Source organism: Mya arenaria, chromosome 15, assembly GCF_026914265.1.
Source record: "Mya arenaria isolate MELC-2E11 chromosome 15, ASM2691426v1".
NCBI classification, from domain to species: domain Eukaryota; kingdom Metazoa; phylum Mollusca; class Bivalvia; order Myida; family Myidae; genus Mya; species Mya arenaria.
In genome coordinates, this window is record NC_069136.1 from 56,726,326 (window position 1) to 56,746,081 (window position 19,756).

The 19,756-nt window shown below is 33.8% G+C and overlaps 1 long non-coding RNA gene across 2 annotated transcripts; it reads right to left on the reverse strand.

The window, feature by feature from the left end:
- Nucleotides 1-2,137: 2,137 nt before the first annotated feature.
- LOC128219978 (uncharacterized) lies at nt 2,138-4,699 on the reverse strand. 2 transcript variants are annotated; one of them, XR_008258698.1, is made up of 5 exons: nt 4,618-4,699; nt 4,235-4,282; nt 3,731-3,819; nt 3,214-3,289; nt 2,138-2,238 (listed from the first exon to the last, which is right to left on the reverse strand). It is a non-coding gene; the product is annotated as an uncharacterized LOC128219978 (long non-coding RNA). The 2 variants fall into 2 exon arrangements; XR_008258697.1 differs by lacking the exon at nt 4,235-4,282.
- Between the last annotated feature and the right edge of the window lie 15,057 nt (nt 4,700-19,756).

Here is a 19,756-nt window from a genome sequence, read left to right on the forward strand (position 1 = left end):
TTTCAAGTTTCATGGACTTGGTGGAATTTGAATCTTGAGTGAACGCCAGTTTCAGTAAGATATCAATTTTTAATGTTTCATGGACTTGGTGTTTTTTTGTGCATATAGCTTATGATTGTTAGATCTGTGAGATTTGCTGCAAATGTCGATTTGTTGAATTTGAACATTATGAAGATTTTATTTTTTTCATGAAATCTTGTGTGAACGCCAGTTTCAGTAAGATATCAATTTTTCATGTTTCATGGACTTGGTGTTTTTTTGTGCATATAGCTTATGATTGTTAGATCTGTGAGATTTGCTGCAAATGTCGATTTGTTGAATTTGAACATTATGAAGTTTTTATTTTTTTCATGAATCTTGTGTGAACGCCAGTTTCAGTAAGATATCAATTTTTCATGTTTCATGGACTTGGTGTTTTTTTGTGCATATAGCTTATGATTGTGAGATCTGTGAGATTTGCTGCAGATGTCGATTTGTTGAATTTGAACATTATGAAGATTTTATTTTTTTCATGAAATCTTGTGTGAACGCCAGTTTCAGTAAAATATCAATGTTTCATGTTTCATCGACATAGCTGCATTTTTTTGTGCATATGGCTTATGATTGTGAGATTTGTAATTTTTTTGAGAGATTTGCATGAGCCTATAATTTTTTGAATAAATGAAGCCTATAATTTTTTTTGAAATCTTGAGATCCCACGTTAATTTCTAGATTTTCAACACTATGAAGATTTGATTTTTTTCATGAGATCTTGTGTGAACGCCAGTTTCAGAGCACAAATGTTGAAGGTTTTGAAATCTGAGTGTTTGAGTGAGTTTTATGAAGCCTATAATTTTTGAAGAATGAAGCCTATAGTTCGTTTTTTTTGAAATCTTGAGATCCCTCATCAACTTCTAGATTTTCACAATTTTCGATGCATATTTTTTGTTGAGAGCATGGAAAATTACAATTCAGAGTTGCATTATTTTTGTACATATATGGCTTATGATCGTCAGATTTAACATGTTTGAAAATAAAAAAAGAAGCTTTTTCATACAATCTCATGTTTGATTTTTTAAATTTCAACACAGCAGATATTGTGAATTTGTTGTTCATGTTTTGCATTATTTTTATACATCTGAGTATTTTTTTGAAAACATGAAAAATGCTGCTGACAAAATGTTGAAATGTTGAATGTTCGTGTGATATGTATTGCGAGCCATTTTTTTTTAAGTATAACACCAGTGGCTGTTATCTTCAAACATTAAAAGGGAAACCTAATTTTCATCGTAACCCTATTATGTGGTCTTAACCTAGTTTTATTTGTTCATAAATTTGAAAATAAAGGCAACGCCAAAGGCAGTTACTCGACAAGGCACACTTAGGAAGAAGCATCCGATTGCCTATGTTTCCCCTCTCATTGTAAAGACTGTGTGGACTGTCGGACCACGGCAATACAAAGAGGTTGCCACTCCCTATCTTTCATTGCCTGTAGCGTGACATGGTGAACATGAGCGGTTCCTAGTATTGGCACTGTACACCACCTTACACCAATACTAAGCTGGTCTAACGACACCTCCATACTCATGCTAGCCTTTAAATTACTTTTGCCAAATCATTTTGCTGAACGAAAACATTGCCACATATCAATGTTCGGTCGTTCAAGAGGAATGTTTGTGATGAATGAAGTTTTGCACTTCGAAACCAAACTAAGAATGCAATGAGCCTAGTACATTTCACTTGTATTTCACAACGCATCTACATTCTAACACTTTTTTTAAAAGTGCTTGATCTTGCAATATTGATTTCAATTTTCATTCAAGCTAAACATTAGACATTGACAAAACAACAGGCTTGCATCTTAAACCGCCACATAAAGGATAGTGAGAAAGGAATCTCGCCAAAAATAACAAACAACAGTACTCACAATAGCAAACAAGACCCGCGTTACTGGGGTAAGCAAGACAGCACAAACATAAAAGCAAACAGATAAATCAGTATTTCTCCATTTAAATTTCATTTTCGAAATGATTTACTGTATGTTAAATTTTCAATGTTCATGTAAAACACGAAATACAAGTGTTGGAGAATTACTGATGAAACAAAAAGCAGCGGTACAAAGCACATGTAATACAAACAGCAATTTAAAACGAACAAGTGTGGATAGGTAACTTTTTTCAAATAAACAATGACATTTCAAATACATCGACGAATTCTGTCTGCTGTCTTCTGTCGGATCCCCTGTGTATGGCATCTCATCTGAAAAAATGAAATGGAACAGTGTAAAAGACGAAACATTCTTACATACAATAGCAAATTAATGTTTACTCTGGTAAATTTGGGTTTCATTAATAACATTGGATTTTTACAAAAATGATAAATGCTTAATTTCAAAACATATTAACCATTCTCTCAGTTTTGATTTACAAATGACAGAGCAGTTCACTAAAACAGTGCTTAAAATCATGATTTATTGGACAACATTTCAAAATTTTCAGATTTTTTGACTTTGGATTTTCACCATAGCGCATTCGCGTTTTAGCTATATACCTACCAAAGCGCATTTGCGTTTAAGCGATGTAGTTTTTTCACACTGAGTACCCCCCTTATGAAACTTTTTCTTACATTGATATTAGAACGATTTAGTTGAATCTCAAAATTAAGCACACAAAGTGACGATGTACAAATATTTTGGAGTGACGAGATTTTGGCTCGCTCGCCCGACCAAACTAAAAGACTTATATATATAAATTATTTGTACATCGTCACCTGGTTTGCTTAAATTTGTGAGTCGATTTGTCATGAAAAGAGTAAAATGTATGATAAATGCTTAGCATCTTCAAATAATTTGACGTTCATCTTTTGGTTTGACAAATTATAAGAGTAAAATTATGATAAACTGCTTAGCATGCGTAAATGATTTGACATTCATCTTTTGGTTTGACAAATAATATAGTGAAATGTATGACACATGCTAAATATCATGAATCGATTTGACACTTAGCATTTGGTTTGACAACTGAAAGAGTGAAATGTATGACAAATGCTAAATGTCATGAATCTCTTTGACACATAGCTGTAATTCTGCTACCATAATGTGAAATAAGTACAAAGAGCAAAATCAAATCATGTTGGTTCAGTGTTTCAGTATATTAAAGTACCAAGATGAGTAAACTTTACTGTTCATTGTAACTTTGAGATTTGTTTCTGATGAAATTTGGTGAAATTACTTACTTGTTATTGACAGAGCAGCACACACTGCATATTGGGTGAGCTTCAGGTTATATAGGCTAGGTTACTCCTCACAACTCTGAAACAAAACATTTTATTAATAAAACTGCACATATATTGCTTGTTAGTTTAGAAAAAAATCATTCTCTTAAAAGCATTGCCAAGTGAACATTTCATCCAGATCATCTATGTTGAAATAATCCTGCAAACAAAGTACTTCCTACATACAAACAGAAACAGTAAAACTGTTCACATGCAAAAGGTATTATGTTCCCAACATTTCTTATCATTCACAACAGGAACAAAATTATGCATAAATTTATGGCATTGGTAGATATCAAACACAAACTGAAAATTTATCTAATAGCAGTTCAATGTAATAAATCAAACACAGTGTCTGTTATTAGATAAATTATCAGTTTATAAAAATTATTCCAAGCATATTTCCAAACACACTATGCACTAAGCTTATGATATGACAGTTCAATTCATGGAATTATTTTTCAGTGATTTTACTTACTTGTAAATGTACTTTCTTGGGTACTACCTTCAACCATTTTGATCACCAGGTTTCTGACACACAGGACGACTGCATCTGAACTGCCGTCTCTGGTTTAAAAAATAATAATTTTCAACATATTTTTCAAACAAAGAAATAGAAGAAGATATTTATCAATCTTGCATGATTTGCCATTTCTTATTTCTGTCAGTTTGGTCCCTAAACAAAGTTGAAATCACTCAAAATATGACATAAACAAGACAAGAGATATGAATTAACACTGCTTACTTTGTTTTTCAACATATCTAGCCGAGAATTAAAGTTTCTAAAATCGGCTTCGAGAATGTTCGAAGCATTCTAAAACGAGCTGGGACCAATTTCTTTTGACAGAAGTTTTTATGGAATTCAATAGATACATCGACAAAACTTGCTGGTAATATGATACATCATATATTTAGACACAATTTCGCATAAAACTTTTAAACATGCATGTCATATTTAACGCAGGAAAGCTGGAAATACGACCTTCACAATTTATTTTTCAAGATGGCCGACCAGCGCACAGCGAGAACTCTGCAATATGACGTCATACATATCACGTCATATCATTCCATGAATTGCATTATTTATTTATTTTTTAAACTTTTACGAAAATAAAGAAAATATACTTATTAAAAATAATTGAAATTATCTTAATTATGTATTATGTATCGTTTTATGAAATTAAACATTAGGAACAAATAAAACGTTTGTTCATTTTCAGAAAAACGAAATCGAAAGTAGAAATATTTTCTGAAATTGGAAATGTTTAAAACCTCGTAAAATCATTTATATCTCATGTATATGCATAAACCCGGCTTAATTCAATCGGGAAAACATTATAGAAACTATAACTACCAAGGTCGTACCTTCAAACACAGAAAATATCCCAAATTTTACACACAAAGAGTATTGTTTACATGGGTTCAGCCATATCAAAGTGAATACGACAGGCAACACTTTCCGTTATAATAATCAGCTAAAGCTACTGCTGAACGGTCAATTTTGTACTGAAAATCGTAACATTATTCTGTGATTGTTTTACTTTATTTCATGTTTTATTTTGCTTAAGCATCGTACTTTGTAGCATTTTACGATACATTCTGTGTATCTTTGAGGAGTTATGCATAGCGATTTGCACATATATATGACTATATGACCATTACTCGTTTGATAACTATGAGCAAGCATTGTTGTTCTTGAAGCTTAAGTGATTCCAAATAGATTACTATAGATAAACACAATAAAACACGAACAGTTCATACATTTTATTTTGCTACTATTCATTTATCAACAACGTTTTGGCACAAACTGTCTCCCACGCCTGGCGAAGAACTGGCGAAGTGCTTCGTGGTTCTGATTTTTCTCACTGTTGTCGCTGCTGCTGAGATCTTCAACACGCTTGTAACAGCACGTTTTGTCAACACTCGACAAGTCCTCATACAACAAACACACCAAACAGGGGTACAGTTCAGGGCACTGATGGCTTGCGGCTTTCTGTTCTGTTTTCTCAGCATCCCCTTTTTTGAAACAAATCAAACACGGATATAGTTTCGGACACGTGTGGATTTCAATTGCCATATTGATGTTCGCATTCAATTGCACACTGTCCATATTTTTCTGTTTTGCATCAGACCTTCTGAGCAACCTCTTTAAACACGTTTTGATGGTTTTCTTGAAACCCATAATATGTAATGTAATTACTTGGTCAGAAGATTTTGACAAGTATGACATGAGAAGAAAAGATAAGTTTTATATATGAACTATATTCGTTCCACTCATTGCATTATTTTTAGCCATGGACCATGCAATCTACAATGCTAGGTACAGTGCTTGCTACTATGTTACTATGCTTCTATTTTTCAATCGAGATAAAACAAACAATCAAATTGCATTTCAGCGCATTTATTCAAAGTTAAAACATCAAAACAATTGTTTGAACCTTTTCATTCGGAAAGCACTTAATGAAGTATCATAAATGTTTGAGCGAATTGAAAACTAATGTCAATTCTTTTTTTCGCTCACAAAAATGCTTGGTTCAATTTCGTCAATTTTTACTTCCTCGTCTACGGTCTCAATGTCTTCAAAACTATCACTATCATAACAGTAACCGTCACAAACGTAGCAATTTCTCATATAACAAGCTGCCCCGTCTGGGTTGTCATCTTGCATGGATTCGATTTCAACATCTCGCAAATAATCTTCTGCCATTTCTATCATTTTATCATCTTCAGTGATATCATCCATGGGTTGCTGTGAACAAGATTCGCTTTTTTGCTCGTTTTCACTGGTGTTCTCACAAGGCGTTGTTTGCTGTGTCGATTCTTGACTGGACATAATTGTTTGAGATTGTTTATGAAAAGTACCAAATTTTCAGCCCATATAATATGGAAAAAATAATTCACTAGTATATCGCATAACGTGATATAAATCGAAAAAAAACTGACAGTGATCGCTCACAATAGAAATATGACGGACATAAGCAACCTTAATCTACAAATTACAGGCTTCGTAGCGAGACTATGCATGGGTGATAACAAGCACGAGTCTACGTTCAAAGAAATCGTCTCAATACTTGACAATATCGAAAAAACGTTTCTGCAAAACAAACTAGTAACGACTGAGTACCGCAAGAAATGTGGCGCACTACAGCAAAAGGTGTTTAGGTTGATCAGAGAGAACGATCGGTATAAGCAAACTCATGTGCACAACTTGAATACGGACGATAGTCAACTATTGCAGGACGAAGTTACACGCTTGACATTGAATCTGTCACAGCTGACTGCGGAAAACAATCAGCTTAAGCAAAATAACACTGCATTGGAAGACGAGGTTTTGCGCTTGAAATCTCGAACAGACAACCAGCAATTCTTAGACGAAGCTGCCTGTATGGAACTATTCAACGAAAACACTCAAGATTTTTCATGAATTACTTTACTTTTGCCACTTACAAGTGAATATTACGAAATTCAATAAAAAGCAATTTCAAAGCATTCGTTTTTATGTTTATTTTATGTTATCATAAGTCTTAAGAACGAAAATCTCAGTACGTTGTGCTTAAACTGTTCTCTTGCGCTTTGCTTGATTCTGGCCAGATAATCTTTTCCTTCTGAGTTACTATTGTTTATTTTACCCGATCTTTTGTAGTAACGTTTTATGTTTCTTCTATTCATTTTTTGTGCCGGGTGGTTTATCCAAAAAGCAGGACAAAAGCCGTTGTATTTATCAAAACAGCTTGGACACGCGGAATGTTCGAATGCACATTGTTTCATAACGAGCAAGAGATAGTCAATGTTACTGTAGCCACCGCACCAATGACAAGCTCTGAAACGTTTTCCGAGTCTCTTATCATACGAAATACATTTTGAGTTTTTTGGACCGTTGTTGTGAGCCATACTTTATTTAAAAGGTTCAAAAATATTTCACTAATATAGTGTCAAGCCGATTTCATTCAGTTTATGTAATTCAAATGTTTTGACAACAGTAACATGGCAAGTCTTAACTGTTGGTGACACAATAAACTATTGTCTATATTTGCTGCGTTTTACACATTTACGAAAATACTAGACAAAGAATATTTCATTTTTTCATGTTTATTTTACAATTAAATCGTTATCTACAAAAACTTGAAACATCATAACACACTAAATGTCTCCAAAGTCCTGATACTCAGAGTCCCCAGGTTCATTGTTCATAAGTATGGTTTTATCGTTTCCCACATATAGCCTATGTGCTTCAACAGAAAATCGTTTAGAATCTCAGGTTCAGCATAATCGTTTGAACTATGTCTCAGTGCTGTCCTCGCTTCTTCCGTCTCACAATACTTGATCTCTCTGTACATTTCAACGCAACTCCTGATCTGGTCTGCCTCATATTTTGACTCCTGAATATTGTATATTTGTTCAAGTATTTTCGCAACTTTATCATGATCCAAAGGGGAAGCTGGCGAAGAATTTTGAAGATCATCGCTAAAATTCCCATTCTCGATATCGTCGCCATCTGAAAGGACAATAGCTGTAGCTTCATCTTTTCCTTCCCATGCCTTGAACCTCTTCCTTATCGGGCTATCAGGTGGAGTAAGAACGTCTGCTTTTACTTTTACTGCGTTGAATTCTTTTTCATCCATGCTCACATCCATACTAGGCTCTGCCGCATCTCGCAAATAGTCTTCTGCCATTGCCTGTAGTTTTTCGTCTTCAGTTGAGTAGTGCTGAGGAGATGATTTGCTTGACATGTTGTAGATTGTAGATTGTTTGTAACCAGTGCACAATTTGGAGACCTTATAATAGCAAAAAAATAATTCATCGATATTATTCATCGTCAAAACTTTCATATTAGTTTTATGTTCATTTATTTCAAATAGAAGCACATTGTAGCTTTTTGCATAACTATCAAACAAGATCCATACAGTCATTGTCCTTGTTAAACACACCAACTCTCATCGATTCGGTTTGTTGGGGGGGAGGTATTGCTGTAGTCTATTTTCTGTTTTTTTACAATGTTATCCATCTCACAATTTTCCACTTTTCTTTTCGTTCCCGCATTGGAACTGGAATCGTTCAAATCCATCTGCGGTTTGAACATTTCATAATAATTCATGAACATTTCCTTATCCAACATATCAACACTCATCGATTCGGTTGTCGATTGTTGCGGGTAGGTATTGCTGTTGTCTGGTTTCTGTGTTTTTACTGTGTTAGCCATCTCATCCAAAATCTCCATTTTCTGTCTGTACAATTTACAATCGTCGCATTGGCAGTTCTCGGCACAGAAATTGCAGCGGTACTCATCGAAAAAATCATGGCATGAAATGGGGGTATCACCGTTGTTTTGATATTCCAAAAAACATTTCATTAGCTTTGCCATGATAGTTTGGCTTTGCAGTATATTGCAATGTTTTGCAGTCTTTTGCTTTTATATCCATTTGAACTTTGCATTATAAAAAGGCGAACATCAACACGTCACTTTTGAACTTTTCCCTTGTGCTTTTCTTAATGGTGGCGAGGTAATCATGCCTCATCTCTCTCAATAACCAGTCGTTAGTTTCTATTTTACCCAATTTCTTGTAGTATCGTTTCCTTTCCTTAATGTGTGCTAACGCAACTGGATGGTTCAACCAACAAGCAGGACAAGAGCCGTTGTATTTATCAAAACAGCTTGGACACGCGGAATGTTCGAACACACAGTTTTTCATAACGAGTAAGAGATAGTCAATGTTACTGTATCCACCACACCACTCACAACATCGAAAACGTTTTCCGAATCTCTTATCATACGAATATTTTGACATGTTTGACATGTTTGACATGTTTGGATCTGTATCGGCTGTCTTATTGTATGTGTTTGTATGTGTGCATGAGCTCTTTGTAGCCACCACAAATAATGGAATACAGAAAACGGGGGTGAAAATAAGGGGGGGGGCTTTTCTATCAGCCTATTTCCCCAAGTCCATTCCATTTCCATTTTAATTTTTCAAACATCAAAACAAAACTTGCCAGTTTGCTCGTTTTCATAGCAGTACGTTCTGTTACATTGAATACTCTTGAATTTTTTTTGTCAAACTCCGTTGGAAGGTGTCTCGCTCATGACACGTCAAGGTCAGATATGGAAGTCAATGTTAAAGAATATGACATTTTAAGCAATCTGTCTCATCTCATCCATATTAATTTTACCCTTTGCAGATAAAACATTAAAATGGATTTTTTTTTAAATAGCTAGGTGGCCAAAACATCCGCAGATAAAAAAACGTTCCAATGTATTGCTTTTATTTTGTACTGTATCTGTATAGGATTTTGATAACTTGCATGCATATTGTATATACTAATGACATACGTCTGCCAAAATCGGGGACATTCCGTGTCATGTTTCTGTGTCAGCTCTACGGAAATCAGGATACCCGGTTATTTTAAAGCTGATTCAAATCACATTTAAGTCTGTTTTCTGTAGAAACCAAAACTGTTATCTTATATAAGAGCGCCTAGATATCACGATGGCTTGGGTCTTAAATAAACAATATTTGTCACTTCACCATACTCTCCGTTTCCTTGTGTTGAACTAAGCCTAAGATCAAACTAATGCTTGTAATTACATTATCCAACGTTCATAACAACATGTAGGCTTACTTTTTTAAACAATCGTTTAACATGTTATCGTTCAACGGCCCGGTTACGCCGTGTATTAATCTCTTTAATACATATGTTTGTTTTTTCTTATTCTGTAAGTTTGAAGGTTTCTTTTGAAAGTTTACCTGCAATTCAGTTGTGCAACTTTTTTTCCTTCTGGCTTGACCACGTTTAGTTAAATCTCAAACTTAATTTAGTTGTTTAGAGTCAGACAAAAGTAAAAAAAAATATCTTGTTGTCATTTAATGTTCCCACCAATTTCAATTGTTCGTCTTGAAATATCAAAAACGTCTATCCGAATTTTCTTAGTACGAATCACTGACATCTGTCGTTTTATGTCTTGAATGTCAAAATTAAATATGAACACGTAGCAAGTACAACGATTGTTTGAACTTGAACAAACAAATAACTCGTATTATTAATTCCAAGATGAATGTACAGTTGTTGTTTTCAAGTAGATTCTAAATTCAAATTTACCGCTTCCTTTGTTTTGTTTTTAGAATGTCAACAGACAATACTGTATAAAAACGCCGCCGTAAAGTCCACATTGGTAATCAAACACAAGCATATTTTCCTAAATTGTGTTCGCGTTTGTCTCCCTTTAGGATTTTACTAATGAATATGTTCAAGCAGATTAATTTAATAAATTTTGATTATTTAGTCAAGACACTATTTTACAGTTGTCAAATTGATTTTAAGGCGAAAATTGAATTCACGTGCGAACGTTCTATGGGCCGCAAAATAATAATCGAAAATCGGCCCGGGCCGCAAAACTGATAATCTCTGAGCCATGCAAATAATCGCGAAATCCCTATACAAATGTGTTACTGTATATAGTAACATAGGTTTTAAGTCATAGTTGTTCACTTTCAAATCTGTACTGCTCTGTAAGTTTATTGAATACATCCAGTTGTAATCTGCAGTATTTCAAACAAGATTTGAGACAACTGTTTCAGTTTCAGTTGTTCTTGTTTATTTAGTTATATGAGAACATAACGTTTTAACCTAATCTAACATTTAAACGCTAAAAAGTTAACAACTATCTCGTTAATCACGTTGTTCACTTTAACAAAGCTCTGAACAATCGGCCCATTGTCAATCAACCATTGTCTAATTAAGTCAAATTCTGTACTACGGATAAATGGGGACCGAGTGTGTCATTTGTCTAAACAACGGTTAAATGGAGACAAAGTGTGTCATTTGTCCAAACTAAAGCGAAATTGGGACATGTGTGTATACATAATTTGAAGCTCCAATTTCGAGTGCAACATTTGCAACGTATCAGGACGGTTAATTGGGGACACGGGTTATTTAACAGATATTTTTCCAGGAGATACTTGTAATATCATGTTTTACTTAGATTTAGTCATTTGAGAAACGGGGACGTCTCCGTTTATAGGTGTGTCCCCAATTAGAAGGTGTTAACATACAAGTGTCCCCAATTGATTCCAAACACAAACGCACACACACGTACACACGCACGCACACACACACTCACGCACGCACACACGCAAATACACACCCACATATGCAGATGCAGTCACACGCTTATACGTATGATAATGTACAGTTCGTGTCTTAAAATTATGATTTGTCGTCGGAAATGTCTGGCCAAGTTAAAATTATACCTCTAGCTGCAAATAATTTAAAATGATAAACATCAGATGTACGCAAATGCAAAGTCAAATCCTAGCCTTATTTGTTAATGGAAATGACTGAATTACATTCATTTGGATTGTAATGGAACATCGGAACGAAATCGTGATCCTTGAGGAACAGGAAATTTGTATTTCCAGCGGTAATCAATTATTCTTAAATGGAGCAAGATGATTTGTACCAGTGATTAGGCTCAACCATAGAGGGCATCATTTTCGTCTACTTAGGTGATGATCTGTATTTTCATTTTCTTTTTATACGATGAACGACAGGCTGAGTGCTCATGGGAAAAGTGCTTGAAATGTTATAATGATGCTCAATCTGGTCCTTAAGAAAAATAAATTCAGTAGCAAGAACAAATTAAAATATACTCAAAGTATCACGTCAAATGTCCTAGATGTTTTAATTACTGTCAGAGTATGTTAAGAGTCGATGAATGATCTATCTTTTAAAGAAACAATTACTTAGAAGTTTTCAACATTAAGAAAGACTTAAAAACGATGCAATAGATCATGCCAAATTGCCTCGATTTCTTCATGTATGCCAGTAGATTTTTAAAAGAGTCGACTTATCATTTAACCAGTCTGGGAAAAGCTAGAAAAATGGTCCTCGCCTTTGAATGTCAGATGGTGTAGTTTTCGAGAGAAGACAGACTTTTCACGTCCAATCAACTGTTTTTCGTTATAAACTCTGAGAATATGTTAGTACATATTACAAAGGGGTCGACACGAACGCTTTACAAAGGAAAACATCTCCATGGGCGAATCCAATCCCTATGCACTGATCAGATTTACCCGTTTAAAAAATCACTCAAGCAGTTTTGTTATCGTTCATTTTGACTATGATGTACTAGATATCTAGTTGATTCCGCTACTGATTTTATGTGAATTTTAACAGGCCTCGTCGTGGAACAAATTGCATAACATTAAAGATGATAAATTTGTTTAAATTGACCCTTATGGAAACCATATAAAATGTGCAAATATATCTTTAAATATTGGGGCATGCAATATTTCATTCATTGCATTCATTGTCTCATATGTGAAGTTTTGATTAAGTCAAGTCTTTCTCAACCGGATTCATCTAAGAGAGGCAAATCGCTTCTAAAACGACCCGTGCAGCAGAAGTAATTTAGAATTCATTACGCATTCATGAGAAGAGAAAAATGATGTTTGTCGAAATTGTATTTTGCAGGACATTTATCTCTGCCCAACCACGTATCTAACCACGTAAATAATAATTAAATTGCTATTGGAAAGCGGATATCAAGACATATTAGCGTTCATTGCTGTTAATTACTGGGGCCGTATAGAACAGAAATCATGATTTAAACAATATTCTTTATTGGTTGTCAAGGTATTTTGCGTAAAATTGATACACATGAAATGGATTACGTGTACTGTTGAATTATATTTACTTTATTTGATTTTTTTTTATTTAGCATACAGCTGTCCTGTTCTTGCAACGTCAATATATCTCACTATTTAGTCTTGACCAACACATAATGACTACAAACACTATAAGACGATGGGATACTATTTGTTTAAAGAAATCCGACCCAAAAATAATATTAAGTACGACGGATAATGAGGGGAACAACATTTCAAACTCTTAATAATAAATGTATATGACTATTTCAGCATCAACACGACTATTAATTAGTTGTCATTTATATTGTCTTAAATTTCACGCTATTCTTATAAGAAAAATTGTTTTATTCAAGAAATCGGCGACTCGGTTTATGGCTAACTTCTTTCGTTTTCTAAGTAAATTAAATTCATTTCCTGCTTACACAATGAGTATATCTTTCTTAAAATACTTACAATAACCACGAAGCCTCAACACATTGTTAACTGGGTTGTTCTGTCAATTTCGACTAAAAGACATATTCATTTTGAATTAAGATATTTCCGGAAAAAGTAAATGCTTTTGTTTGGAAATCTGATAAATTGTTATTTCGTAGAATTTGCCCAACCCCTTATTACCCATGTTGCTACGAGTATCTGAAATATGCTAACTAGATATTAAAACCTGAAAATTAAATATTAATTGAGTTCTTTGTGTTTTTTAATTATAAGTAATGGTAATTTAAAAGACTTCTGCACTGTGGAAGGCCCTAAAAGCTTCAATACATTTGGTGCGACATTGGAAAAATGTTTTAGACTTTTCTAAAGAGGACCAAAACTCTGGTTGGAGCTAGTGGAATGAGACTACTTTATTAGGCGCAAAGCACTTTATGGTAACAAATATGGCGTTTCATAAGTGTACTATGTGCAAATTGTTTTTTGTTTACATGCAGCACAATTTTCTAAATATTTTAAAAAGCTTTACTCAGTGAAGGGACTTTTCTGATAAGAATTACTGGATTGGGACACAACCAGTAGGTGCACAACAGATCAACTATTGCCACCAGTCCTATAAAAGTTTCATGACTGTATATGCAATACTTTCGGTGTATCATACGACTCATGACTGAACGGGATAATAATAGTTATCATAACAATAATAATAATAATAATAATAATAATAATAATAATAATAATAATAATAATAATAATAATAATAATAATAATACTAATAATAATAATAACAACAATAATACTAATTATAATAATAATAATAATAATAATAATAATAATAATAATAATAATAATAATAATAATAATAATAATCTTTACAAAAATACGATTCGGTGCTATTTTTTAAACGTTTTCCTAATGGGCCCGTAGATGAAAATCCCACTGTATTCTTAATTAATTTACATGGGTCTTATATATGCTCCTTAGCCATGACTTGTAAATATGGTAATCAGATCCATACTGAATGTTTTAGGTCAGTGCTGAAAAGTTGTGAAAAATGTTAATGTTTCAGCCCCATGCTAAACATTCAGTTCCATGCCGAATTTTGTACTATTGCTGAATGTTACAGCCCATGCTTAATGTTTCCGCCACATGCTAAACTTTCCGCCATGCTGAATGTTTAAGCCCCATGCTAAATTTTTCAGCCCTATGATCAATGTTTTAGTCCCCATGCTAAAACTGTTTATCCCATGAAACATGTTTCAGCCCCATGCTAATAATGTCAGTGCAATGCTGAATTATTAGCCACATACTAAATGCTTCAGCCCTTTATTTAAACTTTAAGCCCTATGCTGATTGTTCTAACCCGATGTTTAATGAATCATCACTTTCCGCCCGTGCTGAATGATTTAGCGTCATGTTTAAGCAACGTTGAAAGTCTTAAGCCCCATGGTGAATGTTCTAGCTTCATGCTTCAAAAATATGGTAAATAATAAGTGACATGGTAAATTCATTTATGGTTAATAAACAAAATAACAAGTAGGATTTATTTTTAAAACATTGCATGCAAATACATGTTATAAGTAATTTTATTTTTATCTATACATTCACATGGTAAATTAATTAATTGCTATAAACAAGATTATAAGTAGGATTTCATTTTTAAAACATGGCATTAACCCAGGACAGCTTGTTCCACTTTTGCACCGCTAAGATAGTATAACAGAAGGTCTATCATGTTAAATTACCATTACTTATAATTAAAAAACACAAAGAACTCAATTAATATTTAATTTTCAGGTTTTAATATCTAGTTAGCATATTTCAGATACTCGTAGCAACATGGGTAAATTAATTAATTGCTATAAACAAGATTATAAGTAGGATTTCATTTTTAAAACATGGTATTAACCCAGGACAGCTTGTTCCACTTTTGCACCGCTAAGATAGTATAACAGAAGGTCTATCATGATAGGGTCCATAATTCTCATTTAATAGGACCAAGAGTTATGTGCCTTGAGAGTTTGCATCGCTGATATTGTAAAATTATAATCAAATAAAGGCATTTGTTATTAAGTTATAAGCTTGATAACATTTGCATGGGCAATCATTCACAATAAAATGATTATATGTGCCTTAAACGTTTTAATGCTGGTAGGGCTAGCGTTCAGTAATACATGTAAGCTTGTTTTACAAGTTTAAAGAAGAGCAATGATTCACATCAAAATCACACAAGACTTAACTGCCTTGATAGGCTGCATCCTAATATAAAGTAATAATACAAAACAGGCATTGGTTACAAAGAGATAATCTTAATACTATTTGTATGTAAAAGTTTAAACAACTTGCATGCAAAACCTTTACCAAACAGAAGTCATATGTCATTAAAAATATGCCCAAGGTTAATCTTGCTTGCTTTTTTGCATTGCTGGGAAAAAAAATATCCCATAATTACCTGCCTTTGAAGTCTGCATTACTTGGAAGACTTGTGCAAAGTTTTAACCAAATGAAGGCATTTGTTACAAACATATAAACTTTATAGTTCTTGCATACAAAACTTTAACCAAGGTGAAACATCCATGTCATGTTGAGAAAAAAAACTCCTCTTATTCTTCGAAAAGTGAAGCTAACATTTGAAACTTCTTTGATCATGCAATCTGAAGTTTTTTTCAAGAACTGAATACAATTCATTGTATTACAAAACTTTCTATGTTTATATCGAAGCTCTAGCTTTTACTTTACAGTATATGAGGAGTTTAACATTATAATCTGGTATGAAGGTTGACATTATTAGCAAATACCATAATTCAAAGGGCTTGTGATCAATGTCACTCATATCATGTGTGATATTAAACTATAACACAACATCGATAGATCCCAAGTAGAAACTGAACAAATTCTTTGAATTGATCATTTATGTTTTTCTTCATTTTATTTCTGATAATTTAGTAGGGATATGATGACTGGTTTAAAGATATTTTAACTTAATTGGAACTAACTGAATGTAATTGTGCAAACAAATTAATCCTCATTTTGTCTCTATCAATCATAACGTGACATTTGTGTAAGCATGAATTACTATACTGTTTGGGAAAGTAATGACTTTGAGAAGCGTGTCTTGAAATTTAAATATGTGTGCATGTGCAAAAAGTAAACATGATGGCAATCGGTCTGACAGAGCAGCTGAAACATGAATGTCTGATGAATCAATAGATAGGTACACATGAGCATTTTGAGCAATTGCAAACCCACAAATTCAGTAATACCATAAACATAAGCAGTCATTAGACATCATCTTGCTGATTCTAAATATTGTTTGAGCATTTAGGTCTTTAACTTCCTAATCTGCTTGAACAGATTTTTTGTCTTTCGTTTTGTTAATTCATATTTTTTGTTCGGAGTTGCTGCAGAGTACACGTCAAATGATTTCTTTCCAGGTAATCATCCAAGTATTTATGCCTGCATAAAAAATGAGATACTTTTTCTGGACAAAAGATATATACAGTATACATTCTGTGTAGTAAATACATTCTATTTTGAAGCCATTGTGAATTCCAATGCCGATTGTTAATTGCTTGCAAATAATAATGTTCAGCAATACAAATAAATATGAGGCAAATACTATGTAATTAGGCAAAATGTAATTATGCTCCTTTGTCAAGTTGTTGCCCTTGGGTTAGTTTGAAGTATTATATAGGGTTCATGAGCATAGCCTTAAGGAAGCCCAAGGTATGATTTCAACAATCCGTACTCAAAAACCAAGGTTATGACAGAACTTTAAATACATTTCTGCGCATTTTTTTCATTCAATGTCAATTTTGAAAGACAAGAAACACGGCTGCAAAACATCATATTAAGAGTACTAATAACAAAACTCTTTTTACAAAACTGGAAAATCATGACAATAATGCGTAAAGCCACTAATAAATATCTTTTCTTCCAAGATTAAGTAGAGTCCAGTAATAAATATCATTTCTTCCAAGATTAAATAAAGTCCACTAATGCGTACTGAGCTTAAATGCAATATTTTATACTGTCAGAGCTGCTATGAAGAGTAAAAATATGACGCATTTTTTTATATGATCTAAGTAAATGAAAGTTAACCTTCGAGTAATCTGCTCAGATTAAGCAGTGACTAATTGATATGTACTTATTATTTCAGCACCACTGTAGAGTTTAGCCAAAATAATACTCATTGCCATTATTTAATTATTAAATATACATTCTGACATGGTTCCTTTTGATAACTCGATCCACTTTACAGAATCATCTTTTATTGTGTTGGTTGCCTCATCAGTCCAACGGAAGGAGCATGGAATGTTACGAGGATCCATCAATAGCTATATCAATCTCGACCTAACAAATAAAGAAAGGTTCTTATTTCTGGAAAGTGTTCAAATGCTGTGATAATGTTCAAGTCACATGTTGATGTTTGTTAAAAAGTATAAAATATAAATATAAAAAAGCTGTTGTAGATAAACTATATGCTGCTTTGTCTCAGAAATGAAACCAATAATGATGTAATAATTGCCTGACAAAACAAAACAAAAAAAGTCAAATTAAAAGTTAACAAGAATCGCCGCAATGCGACAAAACCAGGTTTTCAATGATTGACAGAATAACTTGAGCCTTCTTTATGAGATTCAGTTTCAACTATTGTTTTTCTATTTTTAGTAACAGTGACCTTGGCTTTAATTCTAGGAGCCCCAAATGCAATTCCTTGCTAATCCTACATAAGCCCTTCCAAAATACTAAGTTTGGTCACAATATGTCAACCATAACACATAACAAAAGTTATTCAGTACAATGCGTAAACATCTATTTTAAGTAACAGTGACCTTGAACTTAAGAGCTCCAAACCCAATCCCATAAAAGGTCTCCATAAACCCTCCTTATATACCAGGTTTGGTCGCAAAATCTGAAACCCGACGCTTAACCTGTCATACATCTTGCGCGACGTGTTCCGTTTTGTAAAGGCAAAACTACCAGATTTTACAGGAGCGACTGTATTCTCAAAACCGGATGCCCGAAACGGGTACTAGTTAGTTAAACTGAGTGAAAAGTCCTCTTACTTGACGGTATTCAACACTTCATTTTTAAGTATCGTTTTCTACGCTTACCATACGGACTTAATACTGCAAATGATGATTTTGTACAGAAAATGGACGAAGGTTTATAAGGTCGTACAGGGGTCAAGGTCATTGTTGTTGACATTGTATATTTTGGCAGAGACAGAGTCGAACATGACGCAAACATCGACATGCTAACGCGAATATGTTGAGACAAGTGTATCAAACTTAATGCCGACAAAACGTAAATCGGAAAGACTGAAATTCTATTCCTTGGGCATTTACTGACGCCACATTTACCTAAAATTGACTCAAACAAGATGAAAGCAACTAATTAAATGCAATCACCGAATAGAAAATCAGTATTAGAGACGGTTCCTGGCATGATAAACTATCTGCAACGATTTGCGCCAAATATTGCAGAGATGACAAGTCCATTGAGAAATCTGCTAAAGAAAGACATTTTATTCCGCTGGAATGCCTTGCAAAAGACTGTTATCACACAACAGCCTGGTCAAATACTAGCCTACTTTGATCTAAATGTTGACGTAGCATTAAAGGTTGACGCAAGCCAAAATGGTCTCGGCTGTGTACTGTTACAAAATGACAAGCCTGTAAGTTTCGCTTCGAAATCACTGACAAATGAAGAGATAAATTATGCACATATCACATAAGAACTTCACGCTGTCTTATTTGGCCTGAAAATGTTTCACTAAATGACCTATGGACGACACATGGGAATTTAGACTGACCACAACCGCCTGGTCAGTATTTCACGTAAATGCAAGCTCGCAACACCTCCTTGTCTACAAAGAATACTTCTTGAGTTACAAATATATGACTACGAAATTGTTCATATACCTGGAAATTCTATTCACATAGTCGACACGCTTAGCCGCATCTACTTGTCTGACACATATTCAGAATCATGCGAAGGGTTAGACGTACATGCAAATACAGTCATGGCTAGCATTCCAATAAGTGATCAAAAAATGAACAGAATCAAATCAGCAGCCGAATCAGACACAGAAGTGCAAACCCTGTGAAGCAACGTTCTATTTGGTTGGCCTAAAAAGCGTGAGGACTGTCCCAAAAACATACTTTCTTAATGGAATATCGAGGATGAAATTACGGTTATAAATGACGTACAGTTCGAAAGCAACAAAGTCATTATATCTCCAACAGGTAGACAGACGATGTTTGATAAGATTCATGAGTCACAAAAAGCCTATGCTTTCAAACACAGTTCCCGAAGTCCTTGCCACTGACATATTTCACTTGAATGATGAAGACTACATTGTCGTGGTAGACTTATGATCAAGATTCTTTGAAGTTGGACGAGTATCGAATGTTAGGTCAAAT